The sequence below is a fragment of the Cavia porcellus genome, unplaced genomic scaffold (assembly GCF_034190915.1).
Source record: "Cavia porcellus strain 051 isolate PalLab524CR breed Dunkin Hartley unplaced genomic scaffold, mCavPor4.1 scaffold_7, whole genome shotgun sequence".
NCBI classification, from domain to species: Eukaryota; Metazoa; Chordata; class Mammalia; order Rodentia; family Caviidae; genus Cavia; species Cavia porcellus.
The window spans coordinates 98,130,295-98,142,541 of record NW_026947490.1 but is presented as its reverse complement, the minus strand read 5'-3'; the positions used below and the strand labels follow the sequence as shown (position 1 = coordinate 98,142,541).

The 12,247-nt window shown below is 38.2% G+C and overlaps 1 pseudogene; it reads left to right on the top strand.

Moving 5' to 3' along the window:
• The window catches only part of LOC101788715 (pro-neuregulin-3, membrane-bound isoform-like), a 77,190-nt pseudogene extending 69,324 nt beyond the window's left edge, over positions 1-7,866 (top strand).
• The last annotated feature ends 4,381 nt before the right edge of the window (positions 7,867-12,247 follow it).

Genomic DNA, 12,247 nt, shown 5'->3' with positions numbered 1-12,247 from the left:
ATGCAAAAATCCTCAATAAAATATTGGCAAATAGGATCCAGCAAATCATCAAGAAGATTATACACCATGACCAGGTGGGATTCATCCCAGGAATGCAAGGATGGTTCAACATACGCAAATCAATAAATGTAATCCACCATATCAATAAAGCCAAAAATAAGAATCACATGATCATCTCTATAGATGCAGAAAAAGCCTTCGATAAGGTCCAACACTTATTCATGATAAGAACTTTACAGAAAATTGGAATAAATGGTCTTTACCTCAATATAATAAAGGCCATTTATGACAAACCAACAGCCAGCATCATACTAAATGGCCAAAAATTGAAAGCCTTTACTTTAAAGTCGGGTACAAGACAAGGATGTCCTTTATCACCACTCCTATTTAATATAGTACTGGAAGTACTAGCCAGAGCAATTAGGCAAGAAAGAGAAATAAAAGGGGTAAAGATAGGAAAAGAAGAAGTTAAATTATCATTGTTTGCAGATGACATGATACTCTACATAGAAGACCCCCTAAACTCCATTGAAATACTCTTAGATACAATAAATAAATTCAGTAATGTGGCTGGATACAAAATCAATACTCAGAAATCAATAGCATTCCTATACACGAACAACAAAATTACAGAGAGGGAAATAAGAGAAACTGGACTATTCACATTAGCAAGCAAAAAAATGAAATATTTAGGAATTACTCTTACGAAAGAAGTGAAAGACTTATACAGTGAAAATTATAATACACTGAAAAAGGAAATTGAAGATGATCTCAGAAAATGGAAAGACATCCCTTGCTCATGGATAGGAAGAACAAACATTGTGAAAATGGCCATTCTCCCAAAACTGTTATACAGATTCAATGCAATCCCAATAGAAATACCATCAACATACCTTATAGATCTAGAGAAATCACTCCTAAATTTCATCTGGAACCAGAAGAGACCTAGAATCGCAAAGGCAATTCTAAGCAGCAAAGACAAAGCAGGAGGCATCAGAATCCCTGACTTGAAGTTATACTACAAAGCAACAGTAGTAAAATCAACATGGTATTGGAATCAACACAGAGCTGAAGATCAGTGGAATAGATTAGAAGATACAACCACAACTACGAACACACTCAACCACCTTATTTTTGATAAAGGAGCCAAGCAGGTTCACTGGAAGAACGACAGTCTCTTTAATAAATGGTGCTGGAAAAACTGGCTCTCCATTTGCCGAAAACTAAAGCTAGACCCATGTCTATCACCATGTACTAAATTAAAATGTAAATGGGTCAAAGATCTGAATATTAAAACAGAAACACTAAATCTATTGGAAGACAAAATAGGTAGAAACCTTGGAGACATAGGAGTAGGTAAAGAATTCATGAACAGGACTCAAACTGCACAGGAAATACTTCCCAGAATCAATAACTGGGACCACTTCTTATTAAAAAGTTTCTGCATGTCAAAAGAAATCTCCAGCATAGTGAAAAGAAAACCCACAAACTGGGAAAAGATTTTAGTGAACTCTCTCTCAGACAAGGGCCTCTTGTCTAAAACATACAAAGAATTAAAGAAACTCAGACCTCCGAAATTCAAAGATCCAATCCAAAAATGGGCATCTGAGATGAATATGCAATTCTCAGATGAAGAAATGCAAATGGCAAATAAATACATGAAAAAATGCTCATCATCATTGGTCATTAGAGAAATGCAAATTAAAACCACACTGAGATACCATCTCACTCCTGAAAGAATGGCCAGGATCAAGAAAACCGACAACAAATGCTGGAGAGGCTGTGGGGAAAAAGGAACTCTCCTGCACTGCTGGTGGGAGTGTAGACTGGTACAGCCTTTGTGGAGAACTGTCTGGAGATTTCTCAAAAAGTTGGGACTGGAAATCCCATTTATTCCAGCTATTCCACTTCTAGGCATATTCCCAGAAGAACTGAAAGCATCATACCACAGTGATTTATGTGCACCTATGTTTATAGCAGCACAATTTGTAATCGCCAGATCTTGGAAACAACCTAAGTGCCCATCAACTGAGGAATGGATAAAAAAGTTGTGGTATTTCTATACAATGGAGTATTATTCAGCTATAAAGAAGGATCACATTGAGATATTTATCAATAAATGGGCGCAGCTTGAGACCATACTCATAAGTGAAATAAATCAATCTCGCATGTGTGAATACCGAATAGTTTCCCTAATGTAAGCAATGATTCAAATATATAAAAATATGTGGTAATCATGATTCCCCATTAGGTGGCCTTGAAGCCTTATAAAGTTTTCACTCATTAATTAGAAAGGCTTTATTCTGGGCTTCTTGATATGAAAATATTTGAAGCTAGAGTATATGAAGTTTTACCCAAATATTTCAAGGAAAAAGACACTATGGTAACTACTATTAAGTCAGGTTATAAGGTGGTGAAGTACTAGGTTATTGAAACAGTCATGCTGTGACCTCTATTGTTATATTGTTATGTCCTGTTTTATCTCAATCTCCCCCTTATTGTTTCAAAAAAAAATTATTTAGTCATTTCTTATGTTTGTCTTAATTAAAGAAAAAATTCAAAAAAATTAGGATATATAAATAGTAACTCTTTTCGATTTCCTATTAACTTGTTTTGAAGTCCTGTAGTACTCCCACGATCTTGTTTTGACTGATTAGACTCTGTTCCATTCTATATGATAGTATCAAGTTTGAAGACATAGGCAACTACTTTGAAGACAATAAGATTCACTAAGATACCCATTCTGGTTTGACTATTGTCTTCTTTGGAAGTCCTGTAATGTTTACAATGCCTAAGTTTTATTGGTCTTGTTCTCTACTGTTTTGTCCAACTTTATAATATCTAATAAGATAGACAATTCTTTTTAAGGAAACAAGGGACAACGTTGATAACCAATGTTGATAAACTTGTACTCTGTTCTACACCATGTGCTATGTCTATCCTTGGTATTGACTGACAGCTTTGTTTTGCCATATTTGACTGTATTCTTCCCCCCCCCAAAGAAAGTAATAAGCACTAAGGAGTAATAAAATCCAACATGTGTAAATTTTGTTGTAAAAAAGAGAGGGAAAAAAAAAAAGAAAGAAAAAGAGCTCTAACGGATATAACAGCAAGTGTGTTTGGGGGTGTTAAATAGCTGACTTTATCAATGTTTTTGGAACATTGAACACAGCTGTTTGCAGTCTCCCTGTTTGAATGTCCACCTTGTGTTCTTTGATACTGTGATTTGAGGAACTATTTTCAAGAAAATAGTGTGTAATCTACTAGCAGGTAATTTCTTACTGTTATGGTTTTTTGTTTTGTTTTGTTTTGTTTTGTTTTGTAGTTCTGTATTGCGTGTACCCTTACGCCGCTTTGGTTTGTTTTGTGTTTTTCTCTTTTTCCTCTTAAATAAAAAAAATAAAAAATAAAAAAAAATAAAATAAAATCTAAATGGATCAAAGATCTGAATATTAAAACAGAAACACTAAAATAATTGGAAGACAAGTTAGATAAAAATCTTGAAGACATCCGGGTAGGTAGACAATTCATGAATAGGAATCAAACCATATGGGAAACATTCCCAAAATCAATAACTGGAATAATGTCTTATTAAAAGTTTTCTGCATGTCAAAAAAAATCTCCAGCATAGTGAGAAGAAAACCCACAAACTGGGAAAAGTCTTAGTGTAAGGTCCCTTAGACAAAGGACTTCTGTATAAACATATAAAGAATTTAAAAAATCAGACCCCTAAAATTCAAAGACCCAATTCAAAAATGGGCATCTGAGATGAATACACAGTTCTCACATGAAGAAATACAAATGGCAAATAAGTACATGAAACAATGTTCATCATCATTACTCATTAGAGATATGCAAATTAAAACCACACTGAGATTTCATCTCACTCCTGAAAGAATGGCCAGGATCAAGAAAACTACCACAACAAATGCTGGAGAGGCTTTGGGGAAAAAGGAACTCTCCTGCACTGTTGGTGGAAGTGTAGACTGGTGCAACCATTGTGGAGGTCAGTCTGGAGATTCCTCAGAAAGCTGGGATTTGAATTCCCATTCAAACCAGCTATTGCACTTCTAGGCATATTCCAAAAAAAACTGAAAACATCATACCACAGGGATATATGTCAAACCATGTTTATCGCAGCACAATTTGTAATAACAAGATCTTGGAAACAAACTAAATGTCCATCAACTGAGGAATGGATAAAAAGGATGAGGCATTTATATACATTGGAGTAGTACTCAGCTATAAAGAATGATCACATTGAGATATTTATAAATAAATGGACACAGCTTGAGACCATACTCGTAAGCAAAATAAATCAAACCTACATGTATAAATACCGAATAGTTTTCCTAGTGTAAGAAATGGTAAGAATATTTCAAAGTATGTGGTAATCATGATTCCCCATTATATTGTTTTGAAGCCTTCTAATGTTTTCATTCATTAGTTGGAATGTTTTTATTCTGAGTTGCTTGATTTTATTGTCTGTGATGGTATGAAAAGCTATTTTGAAGAAAACAAGACATTATCATAGCTAGTGCTATTTTAATATCATCTTGTTTTGAAGTCCTACCAAGTTTCTGTTTTTCTGTCTCCATCAGTTTTATCATGTTGTATCTTATTGGATTTTATTATATGTGATAGTAAAAACAAAATTTTTTATGGACAAGGAGACATTATAGTAACCATTGTTTGTTTTCTGTTAGTTGGTTCTGAATACCCTGTTATTACAGGTACTTTCATTCTCTTGAATGGTTTTACAGTGCCTTGTTATGTTTGATACTATAGTGCATGAAGGTATACTCAAATATTTCAAGGAAAGAGACATTATAGTAGCTACTGTTATGCGGGGTTGTCTTGTGGTGAAACACTATGTTGCTTAATTTGTTCTGTTCTAATATGTGTTGTTATGTCTTCTTTTATCTTAATCATTTTTTAAATGAAAAAAAATTTTTCCTTTCATAATGCCACGTTGCAAAGCTGTCTTCCAGTTTGTATAATCTATCCTTAGTTTCTTTCAAGCAGTTTTGCCAGCTTTCAATGGAGTTTTTTATTTCCTGATAATCTCTTTGAAACTGCTTCATGTATTCTATGTTTTCTTTATATTCCTTGTCAAGCAATTCTCTTCTTTTCTTGTGCTCCTCCATTCTTCTCTCTGTGTCTTCTTCAGAGGTGCTTAACATTTTTTATTAACCTACTTACATCTTGCTTTACTTGGTTAAATATTTCACTTTTGAACTTGTCTATGAAGTTCAAAGATATCTCTTTATGTCCGCTGATGCCGTGTCTGATATTGCATGTTTTCTGTTCTCAATCTCATTTGTATTTACCTTTCCAGGTTCAATGTTCTCGGGGTTGGGGGTTGAGGGCTTTTTCTCGTTGCTGCCTCTTCTCATATTTTTTTTTGTTTGTTTCTTCCACACAGGCATATAGAAGAGTTCCCAGGCCCTTTCTTTGGTGGCTATGGTTCTTCTGAAGCATGCTGGCTGAGTGATCCTGCCCATTCCAGTGTGCTATTGAGGTGCAAACAGGGGCAGAGTATGCTGACCTCTCCCCTCCAGGTCAGTCAACCTGCCTAAGCCTTCACTGCGTTAGTGTGCGCTGCATAAAGAATTCATTTGGGACAACATTTTGGGGCTCAGCCAGGGGCATGACCCAAGCCAAGCATACTCCACCAATCTTGTCTGGGAAGGGAATAACTGACTGAAGTCACTGCTGCTCCTTGTTCTTGCCAGACCTGCCTGATTCCAAAATGTTGTCCCGTTGGAATGACACCCTTTTCCTTGGAAGGAAATCTGTGGATCTGCACTCACCCCAGATTGATGCAGGTCCCTTGCCAGCTCCATTTTCTGCTGGATTCACGGACCTCCGACATCAGTGCGACTTCACTTCAGTGCAACTGCAATTCCAGAGAGTCCAAGCGGCAGGAGTTTGGGCAGATCAATGAGTCTTGGCCACGCGAGTCTGGGCACTGCAGTGGTTGGACAGAATCTTAGCTGTTCCAATAATAGCACCAGGACTGCAAGTTTGACTGGTTCTTTTACTTTAGTTTCTTCCTGGGTTGAGAGGATTCATCTCCCTCTGTCAGGGACTCCCCACGCTGTGTTATTTTGGTGTCTAAGTTGACTACTCAGGGAGCCTCTGTAATCTGCTGTTACCTATCTGCCATCTTTACTGGAAGCTGTATTACAATGTTTTGACTATTTTTGGAAAATAGGACAAGTAAAACTGGGTTAAATGGAACTGTTTTTAGACTTTTGAGGCAGCTTCATACAGATTTCTCTGGTGGTTTTGCCAGTTCCCATTCCCATCTATAACTAAGTAGAAGGGCTCCTTCCATCCACAATCATCCACCATGTTATTATTGACCCCTTGTAATGGCTTTTCTTACTAGGGGGAGGGGAGACCTCAGTGGTTTTCAGTGGTGCTTTCACAGTGGCTAAAACTCTGAAAAATTTAAAGGAAATAGAAAACTTTAAAAACAAAAGCACTTAAGAAACAAAAAACAAAACCCTTTACTCACAAGATATCTGAAAGTAATTCTTTTTCAATACCCCAAAATATTGTATATATGGTTCACACATAATGTCTTCTGCAGAAAGTGTCATTCTTCAACCCTTTTGCACCTTTCAGCCACTGTAGTGTGATAACTGCATCCTGCCAATGTCATTCTGACCTTCCAAAACTAATCTCACCCCGTCTCAGGGCTCCAATCCCACCACTCACAGTCAGGCAGGCAAAATCTGAGACTGAAGCAGTGCTTGTGTTAAGAACTCTTGTGTTTTCCTCCCTAGGTGTGAGGATGGAATCAGCAGGCAATGTCACAGGCAATTGAGGGGACACTGTGTATCAGGAATCCTCAGAGATCTGCAATTGCTTTCAGGTACCAAATGTGGATTCTTCAGAAGATGGCCTGGAACCACCCACTCTTTATTCTCAGGATTCTGCAGATTCTCAGGGTATCTGGGCCTATTTGTGGAGTCCACAGTCCCTGCTGTTTCTTCTAATGTGGGGGTGGGTTCCCCTAGGCTTCAGTGAGTACTGGCATGGATCCTGCAAGAGAAGACAATCACTCCAGTTCTTTCTTATCCACCATGACACAGACCCCTTGCACCTGAGCAATTTCCTGATCTCAGTTGCACTCCAGTGCCCCATGACCATGTGTGATCTCTGCAGACAGCTGTGTGCTCTGGTGAACAGGGTGGCAGGCATAGAGACAATTTAGCATGTGCTCATGGCTTCTACCTGTGACTCAGCAGAGCAGGAGATACGCAGGATTTGTGTTAGACAGTTTTGATGCAATGTTTATGTCTCAGTTGATCTGCAGAGGCACCAACCTGGTGCCAGCCACGCTGTGTACCTTTGCATATAATGCACTGAGCACTCTGGGCAAGCATGGTACCTAAGGGACCCTTTCTGCACCCCACAGTGAATCAGCCATGGTCTGGTCAGATAGGCTTGTGAGCTATGCCAAATTAACTAGGATGCCCTTCACCCAGGTACCCTCACTCTGGCCTCAGTGTGGTGTTGTGAGGGGATCCCCAGTCTGCAGTATGTGCTGGAGAGGAGGAAGCAGCTGTGTAGCTTTCCTAAGTGTTTGGAGAGGTGGCTATGTGTGGGGAACAGGGTGGACACAAATTCAGTTACAGACATCTGGTCAGTGCAGCACTGGATAGGACCCCTAGATGTTTGCCTCACTATGAAACTGCCTGCTCCCCAGAGGAATCAGGTTGGGGTGGGTGGACCTACCATGGAAGCAGTTTGCTTTTCTTTTTGACTTTTGTTTGATGTGATCTATGTTTGTCAACTTTTCTTTCTTTAAAATTTAAAATAACTTCATTGGAATAAAATTTACACACTATACAATTTATGAATTCAAAGTGTATGATTTGTTGGATTTTAGCAAATTGATAGAGTTGTACAATCTTGACTACAATCAAATGCAAACCACTTTACTTATTCCAATGTAAAACACTTTACCCACTACCTACCATCTCCCCATCCTTCCCCTCTAAATCTAGGTAGGCCCTGAGCTACTGTCTATATTCACAATGTTCTGGTATTATTTTTATTCATAACAGACACGCTCAGAGCAGCAATAAAGACTTCAATGTATCCAAAAATGGAAACCCTGCAAAATGAGCCCTTACACCATACTGCAGTGAAATTACCAACAGACAGAAAAATCATACTTAGAATTCAATGTATTTCTCTCTCTCCTTCTTATGTCTTTTATTTCATACTTTACTTATATTTTAATATTTTCTCATAAGGATAACCAAGTGATGTTCAAGTTTGTAGATCTCATTTACTTCAATTAATTTATAGTCTCAAGATGCAAATATTTTCCTACAAGTGCCACAAGTTTATCTTCATTTACAGCATGGTAATAATCTACTCTGTATAAATACATTTTCATCATGCATTCATCTCTTTTTGGGCACATAGGCAGTTTTCATGACTTAGCTATTATGATTTGTGCTGCTATAAGCACAAATATAAATATATCACTGTTGTTTTATATTATAAATCTTAGGGGACCTTACATAAAAGGGGAAGAACTTTCAAGAAGGATTTCTATTTTTAGTATTTTAAGAATTTGTATACGTTATTTTTGAGTTCTTGTATCAGTTTACATTCCCACTGAAAATAAAGAAGGATTTGTTTCCATTGCCACTGACAATAAAGAAGCACTTGTTTTTAGTTGATTTATTGATGTTAGCAACCTTTTCTGGGGTGAGATGGAATCATAATGCTGTATTAATTTCCATTTCGGGAATTGGCTAGCTATGCTGAGCATCTCTTTCATGAAATGCTTTGGATGAATATATTACCTCATCTGAGACATGTCTATATACTTCAAACGCCCATTTTTGGATTGGGTCTACTTTCCTGAGCTCTTTATATATTTTAGAGGTTAGTCCTTTGTCACAGGTGTAGCTGAAAAAATATTTCCATTTTTTATGTTATCTATTCACTTTGCTTCTGGTTTCTTTCAATGTGCAAAAGCTTCTTAATTTAATGTGACTGCATTTGGTGATTCTTGGCATTCTTTCTTGCACAATCAGGTTTTATTTAGTAAATCTTTTCCTAAATCTATGTCTTTGAGAGTTTTACCTATTTTGTCTTCCAGCAGATTGTTTCTTTTCCAGAGTTGAAATGTGTGATTCATTTCAATTTGAGTTAAAATGTGCTGGAAAATATTGACTAAGTTGCAGCTTCCTCCTATGGCTATCCAGAGTTTCCAGCTCCATTGTGAAAGAAGTTATCTTTGCAACAGCGAAGTGACTGGGCACCTTTGTCAAAGAAAATGTAGCTGAGTGGGCATGGAGTTGCTCCTGTATCTTCTATTTAGTTTCATTGGTCCATGAGTCTGTTTTCTCTGACAATGCCATACTGTTTTGATCTCTATAGATTTGTAGTGTAAGTTTATGTGTGGTCCTGTGATGATATCTGCCTTGCCATTGTTTCCTAGAACTGTTCTTGGTGTTCTATATGTTCCTACTCTATTCTACTGGTTCCATATGAATTTTATGATTGCTTTTTCCATTTCAGTAAGGAATCTCATTTTTATTAATTTTGACCACATTAATTCTATTTTACAGTTTTGCAAATACAGCCATAACTTTTTTGGCTCTGCCTGTCAGAAGCAGTATGGCTTTCATTTTCTCAAATCCTCATTGATCTCCCTTTTCAGAATGCTATACATTTTGTTGCAGAGGTCCTCCACTTTCTTGGCTGGTTAATTCCTAAGTATCTTGTTTTTAATGATGCGGTTGTGAAAGTTTTCTTTCCCTAAATTCACTCTCGGTGAATTTGGTATTGTTGTACAGAAATACTCTTGATTTTGAGTAACAGACTCCTGAGACAGTAAGTTCTAGAAATATTTTTGTGTAGTTTTATAGTTTGTCTCAGTAGATGAAGTTAATTGCAAATAATGGTAATTTCTTCTTTCTCTATTGAAATCCCATTCATTGCTTTTTATAGTTTTATTGTTTTATGTAGTTTTTTGAAACTAGACTCAACAAAGGTGGTGATAACACTCACAACTGTCTTTTTCCTCTAACTGTACCTCAGCTTCAGCAAACAAACTCTTTTTAATGGCATATTCTCCTAAATAGAAATAGACAACTTTTGTATTCCATTAGAATTTTAAGTTCCACTCAAATTGTGATCAAACAGCTTTGCCCCAGTTAATAATGCAAGTGACTTGAAACTACAAGTTCAGTGTTCATTTCTTGGTATTGCTTGATTCAACTTCATGAATTAAAAGATTTCTCTACTTCAGGTATTTAGCATAAAGAGAAACTGGTATGTGGTGATTTTCCCTATTACTAGAGTGCAAAATGACTCTATTGTTTCTTTCCTTAGAAAATTCACCCTTTGATAAGCAAATCTTCAGCTTCATCATCTCTGTCATCACAGTGCAAAGGAAGCTGCTCTCCCTCAGGGTTTGTGACATACTCAGGAGATGATCCTCACTCTCTGGCACAGTAATACACAGCTGTGTCCTCAGAGCTCAGACTGTTCAGCTCCATGTAGACTGTGCTGGAGGAGGTATCTGCCGTGAGGGTGGCCCATACCCTGGAACTTCTCAACATACTTTATTTCATCACTGGAAGGGCTGATCCACCCAATCCACTCCAGCCACTCTCCAGGGTGCTGTTGCTGCCAGTTCATTTAGTGGTCTGTGAAGGCATAGCCAGAAACCTTGCATGAGAGCTTCGCTGAGGCCGTAGGCCTCCTCAGCTCAACCCAAAAGTGCACCAGCTGCTCATTACATTGGGAACCTTTGGAGGAAAGATAGAAGTTGGAGGAGGAGCCTCTTGACAGGTTCTGATTACTTTCTCAAGTCTAAGACTGGGAATCTCCTTATTCTTTACAGCTGCCACAAAGAAAAAGATTCTCCTGGTCCAGTTTGTGGTGAGGAACTGTGCTCTAGGTGAGTCAATGGAACAGGGTGATGGAAGCAAAATGCCCTATGACACAGGTTTGTCTGTATTAATGTCAGCACATTTGCGTATTCATGAGACAGGAAACTTCTTGGATCTACAACTGATCCAGCTTGAGGAAGAGAAAGTGTTCGCACATTGGCCACTCAAGAGTTGGGTCCCTGGTTCCATGTCCCAGTCCTGTCTGAGGAAATGCATCTCCTTCTGCCTCTCTCAACACTGTGCAGACAGAACTCCCCAAAGTAATAATCAAGCACCACAAGCACAGACTCTGCTTTGTGAATCCAAGGGTCAGTGGTCCAGAGAGCTCATGAACTTCCCATGGGGCATCATTGTCTGTGATGCTGAGCACTCACCCCATCTGGTGAACATTAAGTACTAGCCAATCCCATTGCTGACTCGGACAATGAGGCACTCACTGTTCCTACCACAGAGGACCCAGCAGGAAACACAGACACTTCTGACACCAGCCAAGCATATTGGGATGATTATCCCAGCATTTATCTGGATTGCTGAGGTTCCCACTGTTTCACAGGAAGGCCCTGGGTTCCCAGACCAGCCCTAAACTGTGTGATCCAGGGATGTACATCTGATGCTACCAGGATAGCATCATATGTACAAAATTATTTTAGGTTGCAATCTCAACTTCCTAAAAACACTATATTTTCAATTGTTCCATAATTCAGTTCTTATTAACTGTTCTTTATCTCAACTCTTTGATCCCATTAAAAAGATCTATGCATCTGCCATACTTTCTAACCCTCCACTACTGTGCCACCCACTCAACACTGGTGTCAACATCAAGACCTGAAAGTGATATCACACTGAAAGTCTGACACAAATGAGTCTCCCAATGTGGTTGCACAATGTGAGCTAAGAAAATTCCTTCCTTTGCTCCAACCCCTAAATCCTGAGGTATTCAATTCCTCTGAAATTCTTCTTACAAGGTTACATTATTTTTACTTATTTATGCAAACTCTACCAATCAAACAGAATGTTATTAAACATTCACAGTCTTTGAAAACTCATAATTTTAGATCATAGAATGACCCAGGTCCTGGAGAAACATGTTCCTCATCTGACAACTATAATTGGCCTAGAGGTGCAGGGCAGGCCCTTACTGGGCCCCTTGCTGCTCTCAACCTTGCAAAGAGGACCCTGTCTAGCCTTGATGCATTTTCTAGAGTGTCTCCAGCACACAGCCAAGGATGGGCCAGTATCAGTTTCTTTCATCTTGATTCTAAGCTTCTGAATGTGTCCTGGAGGTATAAGCATTCTTACAGACCATCCTTACT